Source organism: Quercus robur, chromosome 3 (genome assembly GCF_932294415.1).
Source record: "Quercus robur chromosome 3, dhQueRobu3.1, whole genome shotgun sequence".
Classification (NCBI taxonomy): domain Eukaryota; kingdom Viridiplantae; phylum Streptophyta; class Magnoliopsida; order Fagales; family Fagaceae; genus Quercus; species Quercus robur.
Window position 1 is genome coordinate 65,207,298 of NC_065536.1, and position 14,326 is coordinate 65,221,623.

Here is a 14,326-nt window from a genome sequence, read left to right on the forward strand (position 1 = left end):
CACACACATATATATATATACAAATTAAATACAAGTTGATTATTTGTTACACTATTTCGTAATCGTGTGATTCTTCTTTTACAAAAATTGTGTGTACAACGATCCCCAAAAAGCATCCAATTAATCTTGGATTTGGTTGCCCATAATTCTTCCTTCTAGTTCAAAACAAAATCCAGTTCTCTAAGGAGATCTCTTTCCAGATTCACCAGAAAAAAAGGACCTCGGCCTAGAGCTCTTTGAATGCCATCTAATCGAGCGAGGAGTTTCCTTTCTTCCCAAAGATATTACCAAAGTGCTCCCTGTTCCAACTAGTGGCCTCTCGGGAAAAATTAGCAATAGTCGAAAGAAGGTGATGAGAGTTGTTCCAAGCTTGCTGAACCACTCGGGGAAAGGACGGATCCAAGAGCTAGAAAGTGTGGAATTTGAATGATCTAAGGAGGTGGCAGGTAGGCACTGGATTGGTCTCCAAGAGCACCGAGCAATGGTCTGAGTGACACCTTATGTGATGCTTAACCCTTGCCTCTGGATGGGGAGTGTACCAAAGCAGATTCACAAAAAATCTATCTATGCGCTCTTGGATGAGCACATGGGCATCTCTGCAGTTAGTCTAGGTGAATTTAGGTCCGGAAAAGCCTAAGTCAATTGTGTTACATCTATCTAGACACTCTTTAAAGAGAAGGGACCAATTAATACTGATGGCTCTTCCTCTGAGCTTATCATTATTTCTAAGAGGCTCATTAAAATCACCTGCAATAATCTAGGGCATACTATGCAAATCCGTGACTTTTGTGAGATTATCCCAAAGAATTGTTCTCTCCTCGAACCTGGGACTAACATATACAATAGAGAATAAAAAGGAAGAATTGGAAATTCATACCTTAATGGTGGTATGAATTTCTTGCTCTGTCTTGGAGAGAAGAGAGACCTCCACTTTATCCGAATTCCAGAGGAGCCAAAGACCTCCTGTATAGCGAATAGTATCTGTGTGAATTGCACCATCAAAGGGGAGACGGTCTGTGATGTCTTTGGCTCTCTCACCTCCAAGATGGGTCTCCATGATTACAAACAAATCCGGATCATGATCTCGAGTTAGATCCCTGAAGTAGCTTTGAAAATTGGGCTTTAAGACACCCCTACTATTCCAAATGATTATATTCATGATGCAGGATTGGAGGGGGGGGGGGAGGGGTGGGGCACTCATCTAGATAGGGCTGAGCCTTCGCTTCCTCCCTTAAAATCCACCCCATCTTCCTCAACATTGCCATGATCAACTTGACCGCATGACAATTTCCCATAAGGCATGTGTTTATCAGCTGTATCTCGAGCATCCTCTTTTCCGACAGCTCCTATAGGTGGTTTACTTCGTAAAGAATTGGCATGGGTGATACCTGGGGAACTGACCTCCAAACTGTCTGCCTCTCCTCCTCCAGTAAAGGTGCGTCTGATAGGAATTCCCACCATGGGTTTGGTATTTTCCCCCATAGTGGGTCTATCACCAGGAGGTATCCCATTGCCGCACTCTCCTCTGTCAACAAGAAGGTGAACCTCCAACCCTTCATTAACTTTGTGTTGAACCAGCCTCACACATGAGATGGGTTCGCTCGACTCTCTGCCATGATAGTCCACCTTGTTTGTTGATGAGGCTACGAACAAGAACTTAGGCTAATGTTCTAAAGAGAATCCATTAGGTGGTTGAGTAATTGGCGAGTAAAAGGAGAATAGAACCTAGGGTCTACTTTCCTTAATGGTCTGGGGAACCCTACCCCAGGCAATTCCTTTTTGCCCTTGATAGATAGACTTGAAAGGTGAGATGGCATTGCTTCTGTGTGAGGAGAGCCTGGCCCATGAGAAAAGGTTTTGGGAATATAGGGATCCACATAGCCCGTATCCCTGTCAACAGGCTTCATTAGGCCCCAGTCTACAACTGATGAGACCCTCTCCCCTTCAGTTTTCCTTTTTCCTTCTCTTACGTGGTCATTCGCGGTCCCCACACGAGACGCATATCGAAAAGGACCCTCAGGCCCTCTACCTAAGGAATTAGCACCCATAACATTTGTCGTATGGACATGCTCTTAGGATCTCATACTCTTTTGTAGCTTGGACCCTTGTATTTTCCTGCTAACCATCAGCTATGGACCGTAAGCATCCTCCTAGTCTGGATTAGTGGGGCCCTCCTTCAAGGCTGGCTCAACATTGGCATGCACAACATGTGTTATGAGAGTTTCCGTACCTTCTAGACCACCTTCCAGGGTGTCTGACGGCCTGCTCTCCTAGATGGTGTACGAACAACTATCCTTCCGATGCCCAATCTGTCCACAAGAAAAGCAAAGCTTATTAATACCTTCATTGCTCACTGGTTGTTGGATGCCGCCAAGAAGAACATTAGTGATTAGGGGCTTTTCCACGTCCACTTGGATACAAAGTCTCGCAAACCAACCTCTGGTTTCAGCTGCAGTGTGAGTATCAATGCAGAGAACATGCACAATGGATTCACCAATATACTTAAGAACCTCTGGTTCGTAATATTCAATTGGCAGCTCATTCAAACGGACCCATATAGAGATAGATGAGACATTAGCCTACGAGGGTTTAAAGTTTGGCTTCCATGGTCTAATTGACAAAAAGTGATCCCCCAAAAACCAAGGACCCTTCTCTAGCACCAAGTCATGGTCCTCCTTACATCCAAACTGGACCAGAAAAAAGTCTCGACCTAAGTCAATGATATCCATCCTCCTTGTGGGACGCCAAAAAGCATTAAGCCTGGACTGCATAAAAGTGAAACCCATTGTCTTGCCATAAACCTTGACAATGAACGAGCTAGCCCATGCCGCTCTGATACGGTGCTTAACTTCTTTGGACAGCTTCATCGTCGTGAAACCTTCTGTCAGATCTTTCACCTTCTTATCCGATTCTGCATCCGCTTCCTTCTAGTCACTAAAAGCAAAAGCACAAGAGTACGCACTCGGGATCTCTCCCAAAATTTTATCCTTAAAGGACATCGGATATGACGGCGACCCCGGTGCAGGGGAAGGTGACCGTGTCTCTGGACCAGGGGAGAAGCCTGCATGATGAACATCTTTAACTTTCTTGTTACTATGGGCAAGTTTGGCTTCCTCTTCTTAGGAGAGAGAAAAAAGTTTTGTACAGTCACTCATGGCAAGAATTATACTATCCAGAATGTCGACAACAACATGTCATTATTACTTTTGAAATTATTGAATTCACGCCACATGTAATTGGTTCCCGTGAAATAGTTTCAGATGGACAAAGACATGTCATTATTGATTAATGAGCGGGAAGGTGAGTTAGGTGCACCTCCTGGCTAGTGGGAAGTAACGAGGTTAGTCCCATCATGAAGAAGTAGTGGGTCCCTTCTCACGTATACGCCTTTATTTAAGCTTAGCAATATAAACTTGTTACTGAGTAGGACATTAAAGTAGTTGAACTATATGTTTATCCGCTTTTGGTTGAGTGACTCTTGAGAGTGCCCAAGCTCGAGTTAAAGGACACCCCTTCCTACCATGATGGTCATATATTAACCTTAATCTCTCATTCAATTTAGCTGAAATCCAAAGAAATTGGATTTTACATGTTCGAGTGATTAATGTGATGCACATTCTTAATTTTTAACTAACTCATAATAGTCTATTTACTAGTAATTAATTAACACAAACATGTGCAACTCTTGTAAACTTATCTAATTAGGCTCTAATTTGCCACCACAGGGTTTAATCACATACATGGGACTTTGAGGGTGTTGCCACTGATATTTGGGACCAAACTACCAAGGGAGGGTAGATCAACACAACATTATTGTGATGGAAATGATTATGTTTGAAAATTGAATTAATGTAGTAGATCTTTGGGCTTCGTATCAACATGAAGGAAAAATAGGATCATTTTGGCGATTGGATTGGATAAAACACTTGGGTACTCCCAATAATTAAACATAAAGTTGTTCCTTAACGACCACCTTGCGGTGCCCAATAAAATTTTGTCACGGTCACTATCATTCCTAACGATACATGAGGACTTCCAAAAAAAAAAAAGTTTGGCCATTGCTGATTGATCGTGGATGAACTATATGTATATAAGCATAGATGAGGTGGGCATTTAATGATGGTCAATCCGTGCTTAGAACGCCTATGAATGGAAACGGTGGTTGAATATCACAATTCACAACCTATTTGGGGGAGATAGAAGAGTGGAGAGGATGAAACTATGAAACTCGTTAGTTGTAGGACCCAGTTTGAAAATTTGATTTAAAAAAAGGCAATCAGAGATCCTGAAATATTATTGTTAATAAAAATATTAATAGTATATAGGAGTAATGATTCCCTTGCTAATTATATTGTACATTTGCTATTGTACACATACATATTATTAAAAACACAATTTCATAATTTTAACTTAAATATTACACCATTCAAAGGGAGTATATCAAAGTTTATAATAGCATTATAGCAAATATGTGACAAGATTAGAGGTAATTATAGGTTTTGCATAGTACAATATTGTACACATTTGTTACCGATCTTACATGTAAACTAAGAATTTTCAAATCAGCTCAAAATTGAGTAAGTAATATCAGCTGAGTGAATAAAATAATATCTTTTAAGTTTACATACAAGTGAACAGTAGATTGTAAATTAAGCAACTTTAGTTAGGTTGTTTATATTTTTCGATATACAACCCGGATGTAGCATTTTTTTTTAATTACAGTAAAAAGTCCACAATGGACGGATCCTTGGATCCACTAACTCAATAAAAACCATCAAACTGCCACTGAAAGCGAGTGCAGAATGAGTTTTGAAAAAATATAAGATACGTGTTATCAAGGGGTGACAAAATCAAAAGGCCACCTAAAAGACTACAGCAAAAACAATCATCCATCCATTTCTGTACTTATACACTCAGTCTAAAAGCACATAAATAGTATAAACATTTTCAGCACAGATAAATTCAAATGAAGTTAAGAAAAAAACCACAATTATGAGAACCAATCTATTTGAATATGAAAAACTTTAAATGGCAACTTGGAAACAACATGAGGCGCTAAGAAGTGTATATACAGTCTTTGCTGGAATATATAACTTCTCCACACCAAGACCCAGGAAATGGTTCGGTACTAATCAAACAGAAGGAAATAGTGATTATAAAAACCTAATTCATAATGGCAAAGTCTAGTGATAGGTAGAGGCCACATTTCAATAAGAACATTTCTGAAATAAGTGACCCCTAAAGTAAGCTACTATTATGTGGTTCTGTTTAAAGTCCCAGTCTTTAAGCATTCCCCATTCATGAAGGACAATTACTTGGGGCCGATGTCCTTAAGGCCACAGATCTGCTCTTCTCCCATAGCAGACATCACTGAAACAACCAAATCTTTTCCATCATCAAATCCATCCTTGATCTGCATAATAGAATCCAAATAATCCATTAGGAAACAGTAGTGCCAACGACTTTTTTGAAACATATTTCATAGAATCTATTATAGATTGCCTAATAATTGCCAAGTAAAAGAAATTTTCAAGTTGTTAGAAAAGTCAAATAAAAGTTTAAGGTTGCCACATCCTCCTGTTGCAAAAGAGCAGATTGGAAACATATTTGGAAAAACATGAAAGGGTCATATCTGAGGCGACCTACCACTCAGTGCACCAACCAAAAACACATAATAATAACCAGAAGTTATACGTGAAGAAATAAAATTAGCAATGCACCACCAGATCATAGTAATCAGAAAGATCATTACATAGTTCCAGCAAGGTGAAGATTTTGTTTGCATTTGTAATAAATACTGGTGGGGGGAATACTAAGGTTCAAACTTAACACAAACAAAAACACTTGCTCTAGCATATCAGAGAGGGAAAAAACCAAGTCACTAGCCTGCGTCAGCAGACTGTCATCGGTTGGAAGCCTCAGGTCATCCTTAGTATTACCATTCTCAGTCAGCAGACTCACCTGAAGCATTTAACACTAAATATTACATTTACTGATTTACAGGTTTACTTAAATCTTAGAAAGTAATCAAAGAGAAATATTTTTCATACAAATATAGTCAGTACGGTTGACATGAGGAACCTGTAATACAACAATATACATGTCAATATCTCAGAAACACCACAAATACAAATGACTAACAGCAATAACATAGATCCGAATGAATGAAAAAATAAAAAAATACACACACACACAATAGAGCAACACCTCATCAAAAAAGTCAGTGGGGCCATACTAATTTTTTGTACATAATGGTGAAGTTTTCTAGTTATTTAGATCATTTAATAAGTTACACAACTCTTATATGCCAGATAACCAAGTGAAAATTATAAATTCAACACATTTTTTTACGAAATAAGCAAAGATGTAGATCACTTTGTTTCACTGATTCAAACAAAGTCTATCGTCACGCTTCATAGATTGTTTAAACAGATTGGATCTATAACTAACATGATTGTTATACATAAGTAAGAGTTTAAATTTATCAACTTCAACAGGCACCACCCTATCATAGTCTCTCCCTATAAATATATAAAGGGCTTACATCACAGTTGTGGGATGAGGGAACAATATCCTCAAGCTTCTTCCAATTGAAGATGTCAATAGCAACAAAGTGACACTTTGCATGACTGTGCTTGCCGGTTTTGGAAGTTGAAACGTCCACAACCTGCAATAAAGACAAAGATATTAACTTTCTATATTTTCTAACTAACAAACAATTTATTTACAATACTCATACAAAAAAATAAAAACAATTTATCTACAACATAACGATTAAATCCACAATTCAAGCACAATAGCTACAGGTTGTTAAAGAATAAATAAACCAGAAAACAAAAATGAAAATTCAGCATATATATAAAAACAGTTGTGTTTGTGGGTGTAGGTTGAATTCAAGTTACACTTAAAAAGAATTATTGGAAAGAGAAAAAAGTGGTCCCCATGTACACAAGAAGTTTCCTTAGGGAAGTTACAAACATCATGTAAAGGTATCTATAAATTCCTCCAATCTGGAAAACGAGTGACCACTCAAAGCAGACATCCAATCATACATACGGCGGGGCTGGGGGGGAGGGAGTTAGTAGTTTTAACTCCAAGGGCAAGCATTCAAGTTACACTTGTTAATTTCACACCACTTTTTTGATCATTCAAACATAGTTACAATAACGGGGAGGGGGAATTTGAACTGTAGACATCTAGGTCGAAAGCACCAAGACGTGCCCGTTAAGCCACAAGGCTCTTGCCCACTTGTTAATGTTACGCTGCTTAATAAGTTTCTATTAGATGTGTATTTTAACAACACTTTCTCCTTACAACCCCCATACTTGCAAAATTACAAGATAAACATATATCAATAACTATCTCATTTATAAATTTACACACATTTGAAGTCTCTTGTATTTTAAAATTATACACAAAACTAGTTTATGCACCGAATAGTAAATAACATCCAACTAATATGCAATTTGATCGAGAATGTTACATATATATATATATATATTTATATATGCACAATTTTTATTAGTTATTACACTACAGTATTGTTGCTCATTTCACCTTAATTATCTTTTATTAGTTTTCCCGATAAGCCAGAATGCTGCTTGAGCAAACAATGTTTATACAAGTCCATTGGCATTACTATATTTTAAACATGGGTAAAAATTTCATTTCAACCCATGTTTAAAATAAATCCCTGCTTGAATACCAAGAAAGTTAAAGGCTTTCATGTAAAATGAGCAAAGAAATGTCATGCAAAATGTACTTCATGGTTAAATATTTTTCGAGAATAAACAAAAGGAATACACAAATAATCTTATGAGCAAAATATTAAGAAATGTGCTTTCTGTTGTGAAGGAGGTGCGGCAATTACTTGCAAAAATGAACTTGAGAAGATAAATGAAGAAAACCTTGTCATAGTGTCATCTCAGCTGAGGCAAGCAATGATGCCAGGGTGGTCTCCTTCTATGAAGGTTCTTAGGATGGATTGGAGTAAGAGACACGGGGAATCAGAGGTTTCATGTAACATAGATGATTTTGTAGACAATGCAAATGTAGATTCTAGTCGTTTTGTTGTTGTTCATGGAGCAGGTTAGTAACATGGATCCATTCACGAATTGGGAAATGATTCTTTATGATAAGCATTGAAGACACTGAATTGAAATATGGCTATGATGCTAATTAATAGTATTGCATAAACAATGAGAACAATGTTTTTGAGTATAAAGAACACGGTCATTTGCTTTATACTGCAGGACCAGTTACCTGTATTCTTTCAGGATTTGATGCTTTGAAGTTGTTTATATAGTTTTTATAAAGTATGTGGCAGTTCAATTTATAATCTATTGTGGTGGTTTAGGTTCTTTTGGGAACTTTCAAGCCAGTAAATCTGGGGTTCATAAAGGAGGATTGGACCAATCTCTTGTCAAGGCTGGTTTTGTTGCTACACGAATTTCTGTAAGATGAACTGATTTTTTGTATTTGTTATTTCTTGATTTTTTACTTCTTAGCTTTTGATCTCAGCAATTGTGTAGAACTTTTCTGCACTTTTGCCAATTGAGTTTGTGTATATGGATTGAGCATATTTTTAGAATGATAGAAGTAAGTAGAAAAGAATTGGGCAACTGAGTATAGTTGATATGGATGCTAATTTATATAAAACTTGAAATTTTGTACCCATGCACCTTTCCTTGTATCTACCAGAACTGTTTCACCTGATTAAGGTTTTTGTTAACCTTGTTTAGATGCCATATTGTTTGGAGTATTTTTATATATGGAATTGTTTGAGTCTCTGATTAATTGGGCTACCATGATTGCAGTTCAACAATCAACATTAGGGAAGAGAGATGAAAAAAAAAAGATCTCCTTTTGAAGTATGATGCTGTATTTCATGTCAACCTACTATAGTTTTTTTGAGCCCTTGTTTCTCTTGGCCTGATTTTGTTTTGGAATTAGTTCGAAAGCTATATCGGAGCCAAATCTCAGATTCTAAGAAGATATTGACCGACAAAAAAGATTCTCCACATTCATTAATCTAAACTTATTTGGTGTTCAATTATATAAAATTAGGCAATTGTGATGTCAGAATTCTCTGGTTAGATCCTTTACTTCAACAATTAGTTGGTCTACGAAATAGAATATTGGTGAACAAGGATCTTTTCCTTTACCTTATTTATCCTTTTCTTTGTTTTGTTTCCATTTTTTTTTTCAGGTTACAACTCTCAATCTTGAAGTTGTTAGAGCATTAGCCAGAGGTACTCATTTAGTTGTTACAATTCAACTTTTATGCATGTTTTCTCTTAACTCTACTTATCCAAAAAAAGATTTGTTATCTCTTAATTCTATATTTTATATATCTGCATATCTTCCTCTCCATCAAGTCTAGCCCTGTAATACAAGTCAACGTTTGTGTATCAAAAGTGAAGAATGCCATACATATTTCTTTATAAGCATTCCTTGCTCCTGACAACTTTATCATAAACAAGTTGGCAATTTGACAACCATGTCACCAGCTTCTATAAATTTCATATTGCAAAGTTATTGAGGTTGAGAATTTGCCAACTTGTGATAGTTTCTTCTTGCCTCATTATTTGTAATTCTCTTTTTCTTGCAATGTTTTGTTCATGCTTGATTCTATTTTTTGAAGTAAGATAATATGGTAAAATTTGCATTGACAGAGAATAAAAAAATTACAATTTCAGCAGACATTTGAATTTTCGGCCATGCATGTCTTTTAAAAATGGGAAGTAAAGCAATTGCCCTTAGCAAAGTTTTTTCTATTCTTGCAGAGGGTATGCCTTCAATTGGAATGTCTCCATTTTCATGTGGATGGTCAACCTATGAGAAAAATGTTAGAGGCCCTCAGAAAGACTGTTGTTTCACTATATGCACCAATAATGGAGGCTTGTTTTTTATTTTTAGATTCTTTCATTTCTGGAGATTCTGTCTCCTCTTCCTAAGTCTGAACTCTCATATCTTTTACAGATAACCTCAGCGGACTTGGCTGCAGTGGCTAAGGCTATTGACTCAGGTTTCATACCTGTAAGTTTGAATTATTTGATTTATGATAATAATACTTCAAAGCTTGAAATTATAATAAGTCCTCCTGTTTTCTTGGAAATCAACTTTTCTAGGGAAAGTGAACAATCATCTGTATTGAGTAGTTACTGGTTAAACTTATCACCACACACTCAAGTGCTTTACCTTGTTTGTCAAGTAAATAATCATCTTAAACATCAGCTATATTCAAGCTTAAGCCACTAAAAGGGAATTTTGTGAATATTATTAAACTTTTTGAAAACCTTTTTGTTGAGTAAGTATTATCTCGTTATTAGTTCTTATTTAGGAAGATATTTAGATGAATAGATGAAGATTACTAAAAGTGCAGAATCATATAATTTTTGAGATAAAGGAGGTGGCCTATGTCATACAGAGAGGATCATTCTTTTGCAACTAATTGTAAATGTTTTAGCTACTAAAGATGTTTATTCTTATCTGCCTTCTAGGTTCTACATGCATGAAGATGCAGTGCTTGATGAATTACAGGTTTGGTCCCTGTGAGACATGTCTATAACCTTTGTTAGTTATTAATTGTTAATTACCTCATTCATTTACTTTATAAAATCAGGGCTGCACCATATTGAGTGGAGATGTTATCATACGTCATCTTGCGGCACACTTAAAGCCTTAATATGTTGTTTTTCTTGTATCCATTAATTTTTATAAGTTCTTTTCATGCTTAAGAATACTATAAACATAAGATTCTTTTATTCATTCTAGAAAAATTAGAACCAGATCTTCAGTGTTTTTACCTGATAAATGTTATTGAAAGTGAATGGCTTTTACAATCCTTTTTACTATCTTGGTATATCTTGTCTCTTAATCAAAGCTCCAAAGCAGTGATGAAAACAGCCTTCACTTCTTGTCACGTATAAATTTGAGTGAAATGATTAAGGGTGATGACATGGTTTTTGAGGGGAGAAAATAATAATTGGCTAAAATACTTTAAACACCCTAAGTGTGGGATTCCTTCTAAATCGGTCAATTGAGTATGAAAACCTGTAATTACAGTGTTAAGTATTACATTAATGTCAACGTGCCCCTTCCTTCAACATCTCTTAGGATCTTGTTATTTACTCATCCATAAACGACATTGTTTAGGATAGAAACAAATAAAAATTAAATAAAAATTAAAAAATAAATTGATGTTGCTTTTAGGTAGATTAACGACGAATATGTGACACCATAACGGAAAAGGGCATATTGACATTGTTGTAATAGTTGAAATTGCAAATTTTGAAAGTCAAAGAACCAAGTTTGAAGTGACCCCAAAGTTAAGGGATGTAAAATGCATTTTAGCCTAAATAATTTTTTTCTGTTACCAAGTGTGCGTTTGCGGTTTGCCTAGCACTGAAGCTACGCTTAAGCTGCGTTTGCATTTTTGGGCTGGTCCCATGGCACTGTTCATGGACTAGTCAAAGCACAAAAACGCGTGAATAGGATTCGTGAACAGTGTTATGCCTTATAAAAAAATATTTTGCTACAATGTTTTCAGCAATAAGTTTTTAGTTTTTAGCAAAATAAATGATATCTAAACAGACCCTAAACTGATCTTTGGAATTATTTATCATGTTCTATTAAGAACACAAATATAACTTTTCTGACATTATGTATCAAGATATGTATGTGAAGTTGGTTTTCCCAATATTCACATTTGACGCATCTTATACTTAGCAAGAGTTAAATTTCCTCTCTGATTGATATGTATCAAATGACATTCTATGCTGTTATCCAATTAATGTGGATTAAAGACAGATGTTTTGGGTGTATATGACCATCCACCAATAGAACCTAATGCAGTACTCTTGAGGGAGATTGGTGAGTACTTGTTATAAAACCTTGATCTTATAAATGCATGGTATCTTAACGAGTTCAGTTGGCTTGTTAAATGTTGACTGAATGGGCATGGAAAATTTTCCCATTATGGCAGCTGTTGGCAAAGATGGGAAGTGGTCTGTTGTGAAACCAGTGCTTCAGAACATGGATAAGCAAGGAGGTTAGTGAGAAAAGAATTGAGATGTTTTATCTCATCTTTACATGGCAATATAAAGATCCATTGTTTTATGGTGACAGTTTAATAGGAGGTACATCTGCTTTGCCACTTGTTTTTAGTATCAGCTTATAGGATATTCAAGGATTTTTCTTCTTCCATCTACAGTGAGAGCAGCATCAACATAAAGTTAGATTAATCAAATTGATTTTCATTGCATGTACAAACTTTCACTATGTTTTCAGTATCGGATTTTGCTTCAGCATGACTCATGTGATGGAATGTCAAAACTATAGCTTTAAATGCCGGTTGCTTCTACATGCCTTTATGTCTAGCTCAACATAAAAAATAAAAAATAAAAAAATCTTTTCTGTGCTGTGCTGTGTTTGTTGATATAATGGTGGATTTAGATATACAAATATTGAGAAAAGTTGAGCATCTTGTAAAGTTACTCCTTTGTGTTAACTTAAACTGTGGAGATTCAAACAATGGGTGTCTATATATATATATATATATATATATATGCTAGAAGCTGGTTTTCCACTATTACGATGTTTCCAAAAGATCCCAAAGATTAATGTTCACGTGAAAACAACAAAATGCATGCCTATTAGTTCCTTTTGTTGGCTTCTTTCTTATTGGCTTCTTTTGTCTTTAAAGGACACCAATAATGAGGCCTTGTTCCTACACTTATAGGGCTATTGCTGATCACTACGGAAGATTCCCATAATCTTGTAGGATTCCTCACAAGATTGGATCAAAAAAGAGGAGAAATTCTATTTTTTACTATTCAATCACTATTCACCTGTCACTATTCATCTGTCACTATTCATTGTTACTGTTCATGACACTGTTCACTCCGAATTTTGCCTATTTAAGGGGGGTTGTCCCTTATGTTTTGAGGTTTTTGTAAGCAACATTTTAGTTCTGATTTCTCTTCCCTTAGAACTAGCCTTCTTAGAGAGAGAACCCACTTGCTTCTACTACTACTACTACTACTACCTTGTTTACTACGTTGTTCACCCTTGTTCACTACAAGCCTTGTAATCCTACAAACCTTGTAACTAGGACTAGTTCAAGTTTTGTAACTGTTAACCTGTAACTGTTGAGATCTTGTATTCACTACTACTACTATAAGTGTTTATCCTACTTTCAATAAGAAGTATTTTCAATTCTATGTTCATTACTTTACTTGTTGCTACCACCACCTTGGACGGATTACCGCCATACCGGATGGTTCTAAATTGCTTTCATTTATTTTGAACTATTGTTCTTATTTACTTTTAATTATTTTGATATATATTGTTTGGCTGGTTCTACCGCTTTATTATTGTTCTTACATTCAAGTTATTTACTTTCAAGCTATTTACTTTCAAGTTTCTTCTATTACTTTCACTACATTTTCACTTCATCTATTATTTTCATTTACAATATTACTGTGCTTCCGTCTCCTTCTCTTCAGCAGTGCATCCCTTCCCCCCTTTATGGTATCAGAGCCACTCTTTTCTAGCCGGTGGTAGTGTGGTTGTTGATATAATGGTGGATTTAGATATACAAATATTGAGAAAAGCTGAGCATCCTATAAAGTTACTCCTTTGTGTTAACCTTTAGAAACATAGGATTTTAAACAGGCACAAGAATATGGATCTGCTGTTTTAGACCAGAGCACCAAAATTTAATAGATGTTTTCTCATATTCTGTCAACAGTTAAAACAACTGCAGCTGCTCATGATACAACTGGGGGTATGGAGACCAAAATAGCAGAAGCTGCAATGATTGCAAGACTAGGAACTGACGTTTACATTGTAAAAGTAATGACTCCTTTGTTACAATTTTACTTAAATCTTTTTCAATTTATGTTTTGAGAGTTTTTAGCGATTAAGATTAAGCTAGATGCAGGCAGCCACAAACCACGCATTAAAGGCCTTAAGCGGAGAACTGAGAGACAACATTCCTGATGATTGGTCGGGGACAGTCATCCGATTCGTGAGCTGAGATTGGCAGCTAAGACCACCTTGTATAATGCCGTAACATTCTGATCAGCCATTCTTTTACACTATGATATGAATGTGTCAGAAAATCTAGACCCTCAAATTGATTTGAGTTTGAAATTGTTTTAGCACAGGTGCTCATTGTTTTACCGGCCTGTTTGGTAGCTCAACTTTAACACACATTTTCACATTTTAAACAACATTACACACATTTCCATACACTTTTTCACCCACACGTATATCTCTTAACACAAACTCAATAAAAACCATCAAACTACCACTGAAAGCA

At 36.1% G+C, this 14,326-nt stretch overlaps 1 pseudogene; it reads left to right on the forward strand.

Moving 5' to 3' along the window:
- Positions 1 to 1,085: 1,085 nt before the first annotated feature.
- On the forward strand, positions 1,086 to 14,280 carry LOC126719945 (isopentenyl phosphate kinase-like; annotated as a pseudogene).
- The last annotated feature ends 46 nt before the right edge of the window (positions 14,281 to 14,326 follow it).